The sequence below is a fragment of the Prionailurus bengalensis genome, chromosome X (assembly GCF_016509475.1).
Source record: "Prionailurus bengalensis isolate Pbe53 chromosome X, Fcat_Pben_1.1_paternal_pri, whole genome shotgun sequence".
Taxonomy (NCBI): Eukaryota; Metazoa; Chordata; class Mammalia; order Carnivora; family Felidae; genus Prionailurus; species Prionailurus bengalensis.
Window position 1 is genome coordinate 69,322,679 of NC_057361.1, and position 10,904 is coordinate 69,333,582.

The window sequence follows — 10,904 nt, forward strand, 5'->3', positions numbered from 1 at the left end:
ATTGTCCACATTGTATCTAGTCAAGCTGTGGAACACTTCTGAGAAATACAAAAAACGTGTGGGTCATAGAACACCTGTATGGTTTTGCTGAATTACTATTTTTAAGAAACCCATTCCAAGGCAAAGGAGAAAAAAAATCACAAAACAACTCGGAAGCTTTTATTATTTTTTTTTAATTTTTTTTCAACGTTTATTTATTTTGGGGACAGAGAGAGACAGAGCATGAACGGGGGAGGGGGAGAGAGAGAGGGAGACACAGAATCAGAAACAGGCTCCAGGCTCTGAGCCATCAGCCCAGAGCCCGACGCGGGGCTCAAACTCATGGACCGCGAGATCGTGACCTGGCTGAAGTCGGAGGCTTAACCGACTGCGCCACCCAGGCGCCCCAGAAGCTTTTAAAGTTTATGAATAATACTTGTAAAGGGAACCAGGAATGGACTGCCAAATTATCAGACAAAATGCTAAAACAAGGTTTAACTTCTTGTGAGAAGCCCCTTCAGATAATCTATCTTTCTGAGAATTAGGGTATCCACACCTGAATACTGAATAATCAGATAACAGTAAATTACTTCCATTATCTTACCTCATTTAAGATTGGAGAGCCATTGTCATCATGGTATAAATTCAGACCCACCTCATTTCTTGCTGAAATAACAAGCTCCTAAATGACTTAACTCCTCTGGCTTTTCTGGTATCCCATTCTACTCTACACACTGATATCAGAATCATCTCTAAAATGCCAGTTTTCTTGTGGCTGTCTCCTGCTGAAAAGTTTTTAATGGCTCCCCATTGTTCACATGTTAATGTCCAATATCCTTAGCTAAAAGGAAGTCAAAATTACTTTTCTGCAATTATTTCCATCCCCCATGCCTTCTTCAGTCCTACTCCTCTCTTCTGTGTCTGGTAACTCTTTGTCATTTATGGACCAGGCCAAATGTCACTTCCCTTATGAATCTTCCTATGATTTCTCCCAAATGAATTAGTCATTCTCTCCTCTGAGTTCCCATGAAACTTAACCCACGAAATATGTGGAATGGGGAGTCCACAAGAGAGAAAAGGAGTACTTGTAGATAAATGGATTTCACCAATAAGGTGCCTAAGTAGCTGCCAACTGGAGCCCCTACTTCAACCAAAGCACACTAAATCTTATATTTTATATACATTCTACATAAGATCTTATTTAAAAAAATGTTACAGCTCAAAAAATGAGACATAATAAAACACAAGTTTAGTGGGAAAAACATAGCCTTTGGAACCAGAGAATACTAACTTTTAAATAATCACTTTTCCACTTACTAGATGTATGGCTTTGGGCAAATAAATTCTTCTACCTACTTCTGCAACACCATCATCTGTCACATACCTTACTGACACTTACACTTCAGTTGAGTTGAGCAATTAGAAGCTTCCTAAAATTTCACACTATTTTATACCATATTCAAACAAGCCAGTCCATGTTTCTGGAATGCTTTTAGACTAGTAGCTCCATGTAAACTCTTATTCATATTTCAAGACCCATTGAAGTGTTACTTTCTTTCTTAAGTCTAACCCCAGGTAGAGCTCAATAATTTCATGTCTTTGACCTCATTTTGTGATATACAAACTCTTATTGTTGTCATTCTTTGTGTTTCATGTATCCAGAGCTGGGTAAGATCCAATATAACCCTATTAATTGTTATACTATAGAAATACTATATAAAAGGTGGTTAAGATCCAGTGTCTCAAACCAAATCCCATGAGCCTCCTGCCATCTCAGTTCTTGATCTAGGACATCTGCTTCAAACCTCCAATGACCAAGTAATTAAAGGAGTAACACTTGAACTCTAGAACCTTGTTTTAGCTATGACATGTATTTATTTTGATCCTTCAGTACCAGTGCTATTCTGACTGTTAATATCTGAATGTAGTTTCTGTTTATCTTCCTATCAGAAACTGAATCACCAGAGAGCATGGATTGGGTTGTTTATCCTTGTATCTTTGATGATAGAACCCTTCCTGTTCCAGGTGTTAATTATCTAGCTACTCCTTCATTTCAGTATCCCTCTCCTTTCTGGCATCAATTATCCTGTACCTTGAATAGGCTCTCATGAAATCCTTACCTAGGCCTACTATACTTGGACCTATGGTCCAAGGATCAAGTAAGGGTAAGACCTACATACAAAAACTAATTCCTCTTTTCAATTGCACATATGGGAAAGCATAAATATAAATTATGAGTGAAAACATACATTTGTGAATGTATTGTTAAATATAAAATGTACTAAAAATTAACATGGTTTACAAATGCATCTCACAAAACACAGATGCTTAATACATTGCCTTCAATTATGTATCAGTAAGTGTTGCTTTATTTTTCAATCCTTTTGAATAAGTCATTCGAGAAGTATAGGTCTTTTAGGGGTTCTCACTGTTATGCCCACTCCTTATATATTGTCCAAAATGTTACCTCTGGCAATTATACACAGCACCTATTGTATTTTCTGAAAAGATTATCCTATCTCATATATGAAACACTATTTAATACAATTCCTATAATAACCACCAAAATCCTCTTGGAGAGATAGCTGCTCTGAATGAGAAAATAATAATGTCGTAAATCCAAATTAATGTCAAAGTATACAAAACTGGTTGAAACAAGTGTTTTCCTAAACAACAACAACAAAATACTATCATTAATCTAGAAACTTGAAATAGAACTTGATTCATTCCCTGAAAATATAATTAGAGTCCTGAGAATATTCTGGTGGATGCTAGTTTTCACTATGGAATCACTCTATTTTGTAGATTATTTTTTTGGAAGAATTACCTGTATTTATATTAGACAAAACACAAAATAAAATATGATTATTCTAATAATACTAGAATTTTCATTATTTGAAAGTTTCATGTTATGCTGTTTTTATTTATTAATTGATTCATTCATTATACAAACATGCATTGAATATCAGTTCTATGCCTGATGCTAAGAAAAAAAAATAAGCTATAGTGTCTGATACTAAAATGTCCACATTAGCAAACCAAAGTATTCTTTTAAAAAAGTATTTATATGAAAGTCAATTAACTGCTAAGAGTCATCTTTCCAGAACACGGGAAAAAGGTAAAATAAAAATATCCTCTGAAGACATATACTCCTTATAATATCAGATAAGTTGATTTACACTAATTTCCCCCAGATCTTGGTGATTGTAACTAAAAAGCTAGAAAATATTTTTTTTCAATATCCTTAAAAGCATACAAAAGCTAAGAAGACAATGAGAGATTATTGCAGTGAGTTATGGAGTGAGAACTGAAATCCAAAGTCACTTTTACCCTGGGAGCATTTTCAGATCTAAAAAAGGCAGCTGAGATGGGGCACTTGGGTGGCTTGGTCAGTTGAACACCTGATTCTTAATTTTGGCTCAGGTCATGATTTCAGGGTTGTGAGAGGGGGTTCCACACTGGGCATGGAGCCTCTTAAGATTCTCTCTTCCTCTACTGCTTGTGCTCTCCTTCTCTAAAAAAGGAAATAAATAAAATTAAAAATTAAAAAAGCAGTTGAGAGATAAAGCTAAGTACTGAGTGGCTTCCTACTATTAAGCAGAAAAAGTCAAAGTCCAGGATCTTCAAAAGATGGGTATCTGATATATTTTCCCTGATTTTGACTGAGAACACAAGGGCAAGCCAGAAGGCAAATAACATCCACAAAAATTGCAGTCTGAATTTGAAGCCAGAAGATAACAAGCCTTAAACTTGATGATTTGTTACTGTACCAAGGAAACTAATGAAAACAAACTAAAATCATCATTGGAGAAAAATATAGTAATCTGAGGTTTTATATTATTTCTACAAAATGTATTCAATGTTCAAAACACACAGAAAACTAGACACACAAGAAAGCAAAACTCCATAAGCTAGAGACAGAAAAATAAGACAGCAAAAACAGATACATGGAGACGCTAGATAGTAATATGAAACACAGACTATAAAACAATTATACTTATTTTATTCAAAAAAATGTTTAGCTTACAATTTTTAACAAGAAAATGAAACAAGAGAATACATATATATATATATATATATATATATATGAAAAAGAAATTAAAAATACAAACTTGAAAAATACTATGACAGAATTAAGAACTGATTAAATGAGTTTCACCATAAATTATACACCACTGAATATAGGCTTCGTGAACTGGAGAACAAGTCTGAATAAACCATGTAAACCAAATTCCAAAGAGATACTACAATGGAATGTATGAAAGAGAATAAAAAAACAGAAAGGATACAATGTGATGCATTTAATAGAGTCCCAGAAGAAGGGGAAAAAATGGGACATAGTCAATGTTAGAAAAAATTATGGTTGAGAATTTTCTGTAAAAAATACCACTCACATATTCAACCAATGCAACAAATTCCAAGCAGGAAAAAAAATCCACAGCTAGATATATTACAGAGAAATTATAGAAAACTAAAAACATATATTTTCAAATTTGTCAGAATAAAAAAGCAGTTTACCTTCAACAAAATAGCAGTTATGAAGGCACCTGAATTCTCAGTAACTTCAATGGAAACTATAAGACAAAGGGACATTATTTTCAATGTACTTGTGGAAAATAACTGCCAACTCTAGAATTCTATACTCAATGAAAACATCCTCCAAGAAAGAAGACAAAGTAAAGACCATTTTGATACACAGATATGTTTATATCTATGTACCCAAACATGCAGAATACACATTCTTTTCAAAAACACAGGGAATATTTCTTTTTTACAAAGACCATGTGTGTGAACTAAAAGCAAATATCAACATATACCAAATAACTGGAATGATGCAGAATGTGTCACAATGTAAGTATGCTCAAAAAGAGTTAAAAAAATCAGAAACATCTCCATATGTTTTAAAATTAAGAACACACTTTTAAATAATTTATTAGACAAAAAAGAAACAATGGGAAAGTATTTTAACTAATAATGAGAATACTAAGTATCAGAACTTGTGGGGACTCAGTATAAAACATAAAAGAAAAGGAGTAGCTTTAAAATCTTATATTAGGAAAAATATAAAATTAACTAGTTTATAACTCATCTTAAGAAGTTAAGAGATATCAAATGAACCTAATTAGAGTAGAAGGGAAAAATAAAATAAAGAGATTAACATGGAAATAATCCTACCATAAAGAAGACTGAAAAAGGTAAAACTTAGTTCTCAGAAAGGTTTATAATGCAAACAATTCTTACAAATTAGAAAGAAAAAAAATAATAAGTATAAGTAACCAGGATCAAAAATTAAAAAGGGACAAAACCAAAATCCTGCAGTAATTATAAAAATAATAAGAAATTATTATGATTCAATGAATGGCACTCCAAGTAGAAAATTTACTTGAAATGAACATATTCCTAGAAAAATGCAAGTTATCAAAAAATCATAGAAAGACTGAGTAGTTTTATAACTAATAAAGACATTTAATTCACAAGCTAAAAATTCCCACTAAAGTTATTCATGCCCAGGTGACTTCAACACTGAAAGAATTGGCTTCAATCATACACAAGCTATTTCAAGGATTAAAAAAAAAAGATATGTTTCAAAATTTATATATGAGGTTACCATATTGTTGGTAAAATAAATGTCAAAAAAGAGCATAATGACATCAGCAAGATGTGAGAATAGAAAGTCCCAGCAGTAATCCTCTGATAAAAACATCAATATAGCAATGAAATACAGGCCAAAAAATAATAATAATAACCTATTTGAGAATTCCAGAACCCAAATAAGAAGCTGTTGTACTCCAGGAAAGCACAAATCTGAGAACAGTTACACTGGAATCGGTAAGAAAGGCCATTTCAATTTACCCATGTCAACCCCAAGCCGGTATAGGTCAGTACTGGGAGATAATGCCTCAGCTTATGACTTCTACTTTAAAGTAGAAAAAGAAAAGTAGAACATGTGTTTAATGTTCCAGCTTTGAGAGGGCTGCCCAAAGGATAGGTTTCTGTCTCATCTCATTTAAATTGCTGATTAAGCTGACATAGTTGGAAGCCTGTGGACCACTAACAAAAAAGAATGGTGAGAAGCTTGCTACATCTAGCATGATTTAATACAATTGAGAGAAAGAAGGTGCACAACATGAGGCTTATCCCTCAGGAGGGAGGGGGAGAATAGAATGTGTCCAGCATTCTGTATTCATGGAGAATTGTACAAGAAACTAGTACAAGTCTTGCCTGAATCAAGGTGCTGATGGGGAAAAAGCATGGTGTCTGGGGCATCCAAAGAAAGTGGAGCTGCTTGCTCCTTTAAAAATTGTGGTGTGGATAAAGACACCAGAAGGAAAAAAAGAATACAAATTGAAAGAAAAAAAAGTTGGACTGACTGCTAATTGATAAATTGCACAGAGACCCAGAGAAGTTGCTTCTCCCCCAAGTGGTTTCACAGGCCCCCAGAATCTCTAGCCAGGCTGATTAGTGAAAGTCTTCCCCTGTATAAAGTCATTCCATAAAAACTAGAGATATGGCTTTTTCCCTCCATATTCACTGATCTCAGAACAAAGCTCTAAGACACATGAAAAAAAAAAAACAGAAATATGACCAAAAACAAATAAACAAACAAAAAACTAACAACACCTCTACAATATGATCCTTAAGAAATGGAGGAATATAAGTTACCAGACACAGAATTCAAAATACCTGTCATAAATATGCTCTACAAGCTTGAGAAAACAATATGTGAATAAAATGAGAATATCAACAAAGAAATATATATATACACACACATATATACACATATTACATATATATATATATATAAATTTGGAGCTGAAAAATACTAAAATTGAACTGAAAAATTCTCTAGAGGAGTTCAAAAATAGGTTTGATCAAACAGAAAAAAAGAATCAGTGAACTTGAAAACAAGGCATTTGCAATTACCCAGTCAAAGGAATTTAAAAATAGAGAAAGAAAGAATTAATGAAAAAAAGTGAGGAAACGCCAAAGGGCTTATGGGATACCGTGAAGTTGAACAATATAAGCATTACAAGAGTTGAAGAAGGAAAGAAGAGATTAAAAGGGTCAAAAAATTTACATGAAGAACCAATGGCTGGGAGATTTACTAATTTAAGAAAGGAAGTAGGTAAGCATCCATATTTGAGAATAATACCAATAAAAAAGAATCCAAAGAAATCCACAATGAGATACATTTTAATCAAATTGTCAAAATTCCAAGATAAAGAGATAATTTTGAATGTACCAAGAGAAAAGTAACTCATCACATACAAAAGTACCCACATACATCAATCAGTAATTCATCAGTAACAATGTTGCAACTTAGAGGAGATTGGTACCATTTAATTAAAAATGCTGAAAGCACAATACTGCTGACTTAAAATAGTATACTCAGAAAAACTATTTTTGAAAAATGAAAGAGAGACAAAGATTTTTTTTTCAACGTTTATTTATTTTTGGGACAGAGAGAGACAGAGCATGAACAGAGGAGGGGCAGAGAGAGAGGGAGACACAGAATCGGAAACAGGCTCCAGGCTCTGAGCCATCAGCCCAGAGCCTGACGTGGGGCTCGAACTCACGGACCGCGAGATCGTGACCTGGCTGAAGTCGGACGCTTAACCGACTGCGCCACCCAGGCGCCCCGAGACAAAGATTTTTCCAGATAAACACAAGCTTAGGGATTTTATTACCACTAGAACTGCTTTAAAAGAAATGCAAAGGAGTAACTTCATTTGAAATCAAAAGATGCTGAACAACAGTACAAAAGCATGTGAAAGTATGAAGCTTGCTGGTTATGGTAAATATATGGATAAATCAAAGTACTATAATATCATAACAGTGATGCATAAATTATTTTAATTCTTATATAGAAGCTAAAATACAAAAGTATAAAAATACAACTATTAAAATATGTTAACACACAATATTATAGCATGTGATTTGTGACATCAAGAACATAAAGTGTTGTGGAGGAGAAGTACAATTCTAGGATATTTGTATGTGACTGAGGTATTATGAGGCTTCATATACTCATATATCATTCATATCACATCACTCATACTCATTCATATACATCATATTGTTATAACCATATGATGTCATATGATATAAGATGTCATGGGGCGCCTGGGTGGCGCAGTCGGTTAAGCGTCCGACTTCAGCTCAGGTCACGATCTCGCGGTCCGTGAGTTCGAGCCCCGCGTCAGGCTCTAGGCTGATGGCTCAGAGCCTGGAGCCTGTTTCTGATTCTGTGTCTCCCCCTCTCTCTGCCCCTCCCCCATTCATGCTCTGTCTCTCTCTGTCCCAAAAATAAATAAACGTTAAAAAAAATTTAAAAAAAAGATGTCATATAAGATGTCATATGTAAGCCTTACAGTAACCATGAAAAAAATACCTGTAGAAGATACATAAAAGAAATCAGAAAGGAGTCAAAGCATGTAACAACAAAAAATCAACAAACACATGTAAACAGAAAAGACAAAGGAGAAATAAACTATAAGGTAGACAGGAAACAACAAAATGGCAATACTAAATCCTTATGGATCATTAGTTACTTTAAATGTAAATAAACCCTGTAATGAAAAGACATAAAGTTGTTGAATGGATGAGAAAACAAGATCTAACTATAAACTGTCTAGAAGAGCCAAATTTCAGATTTAAGAACACACATAGGCAGGTTCCCCCAGCAGTTTCTGGCTGAGCAGACATCTCTTCCTCACTGCAGAACATAAGAGAGACGAGGCCCCTGGAGGACATGGTGTTTGAGACCCAGGGCTTGGTGACCACCAAGTCCATTGAGAATCTTCAGTGCACCAGAAATGACTATGCACACTGCAACAGCTTCAGATGCCAGGCCATTCGCTGCAAACTCGCACCTGCTCGCTGTCGTGCACCAGGCTTTCGCCGCTCCCACAACCCAGCTAGTGCCATGGTGGCTGTCCTGGGGGTTTGAAATAATGGACAAAAGAAATGCTTAGAAGGAATTGACAGATAAGAATTGGGATCAAGAAACGAAGCAGAAAGAGGTGGGAACATTCTCAGCAGCCACTGAGGAAGTCTTGAAGATTAGAGCCATAAAGAAAGCAAAGCATAGAAATGTTGGATTTGAATCTGATAGTGGCAAAGGCTTTAAAGGTTTTAAGGGATTGTTTGTACCTTCTGGAGGAGGAAGGTTGTCTGGATTTGGTTATGGTGCTGGAGAAAAGCCTCTGGAAGGACTGTCTACTGGTAGCAGCTCTTCTCTCAGTGCTGCAAGGGCAGCAACTGAGACCAATGCAGCCTTTGGATTTGTTGTTACAAATGGCTCTATCTCCTTGGTCGATAAAAAGATTTTAAATGCCAAAACTACAGTCAGCAGGCCTCCTCCTCTGGCCTTAACTGTAGTACAGCCTGCCACAGGAATGCCTATCACAAGCAGTTGGCTGCCTTAAACTGTTCTGTTCAGGATTGAATAGTGAAGCACGTGAATACAAACTCACTCTATGATCTGACGCCTATCTCTAAAGACTATGAGAAGTATTCAGCAGGTGTTGAACAACAACATAGGAGCAGTGGCAACAGGAATTCTGAAACTGAAACTAACAAAATGTCAGTTGCAAGACAGACACCTTCCCTATTTGGGACAACAAAATTATACCAAGAGTCAACATCTTTGTTTCACGGCAACAAAACAGGATACATCTGAAAAGAAGATTGAGAGGGTTTCTGTAAATAAAATGGACCCATCAGTAAGAGCAAAAATTGCCTCATTTAATTTTGGCAAGAAAATGTATAGTTCTATCTTGGGCTCATTACACTTTAGCCCCCTGACTTGATTTTCATTTTCTTCTGGAAACTCCAGTTTATTTGGCAAAGATATTATCCATAACAAAACAGTTTCTTCACCATTTTCCACAAAAAACATCTGAGATACAAGCTGAAGGTGGCAGTAACGAATGCAAAGGCAGAGATGAAGAAGAGAATGATGAGCTGCCCAAAGTACTAGTTACTGAAGTAAAAGAAGATGCTTTTTACTCCAAAAATTGTAAACTGTTTTATAGGAAAGACAATGAATTTAAAAAGTGTGCATATTTTCCATTTAAAACCTATAACAAATAAGAAAATACATCTTTTATTGTGGGCAGACACCAATTTAGGCAACATATTGCTGATTGTTCTGATTCCACCCAAGATGCCATGTACCTGAACAGGAAAAAACAACATACTTATTGTATGTGCTCCAAATCCACCCACAGATAAGAAGAATGCTACCATTCCTGTTACCATGTTAATTTGGGTAGAAATAAGCGAGGTTGCAGAAAAGTTACAAAAAAAATTTACTGGAGAAAAAGTACGCCTGAGAAACTGTTGCCAAGTTTCTGCTCCCACATGGCCCCCTAAATTTGTCAGTGTTTCTTCTCTTCTTACTTTGACATTCAAAGAACTTGTAGATAACTTAAAACTTTTGTGAGGAAGATTAATATGGCCAATAAAACCTTTAAATGTTAAGTGTCAAGAAATTGTATTCTCCCTTGTTAAGAACTGTCTAATGTGTAAAATACATTTGAACAAATTTTGGGGGAAGATTTTTAATGTTTGTTTATTAAACTGGCCACAAGTAATTTCTTAATAGTCTGAAATCAGGGTAAAGATTAGACTTCCAAAGGCTGTTCTTATCCATGGGTTTTGGGGTCTGCTGTCAACTGCTGGCAAGGCTTTCCAACAGGCTCTGTGTCCAGAAGGAAACTTTCCTGTAGACTTCTGTCTGGTGGGCTTGACTGATTTGGGAGAACAACACTCATTCCAAATGAATCATGTTACCACACTGTAATAGAAATATTTTTCCTTTGCTTTACTTTATTGTTATTTTAAAGCTGAACCCTGACTACAGAATGTTCCCCCTCAGCATTAGAGTCTTTCCTTTTTATCTGCAGACATTGGCTTTTAAC

The 10,904-nt window shown here is 35.2% G+C and overlaps 1 pseudogene; it reads left to right on the top strand.

Moving 5' to 3' along the window:
• The first annotated feature begins 8,933 nt into the window (after positions 1–8,933).
• Positions 8,934–10,426, top strand: LOC122477091 (annotated as a pseudogene).
• Positions 10,427–10,904: the final 478 nt, after the last annotated feature.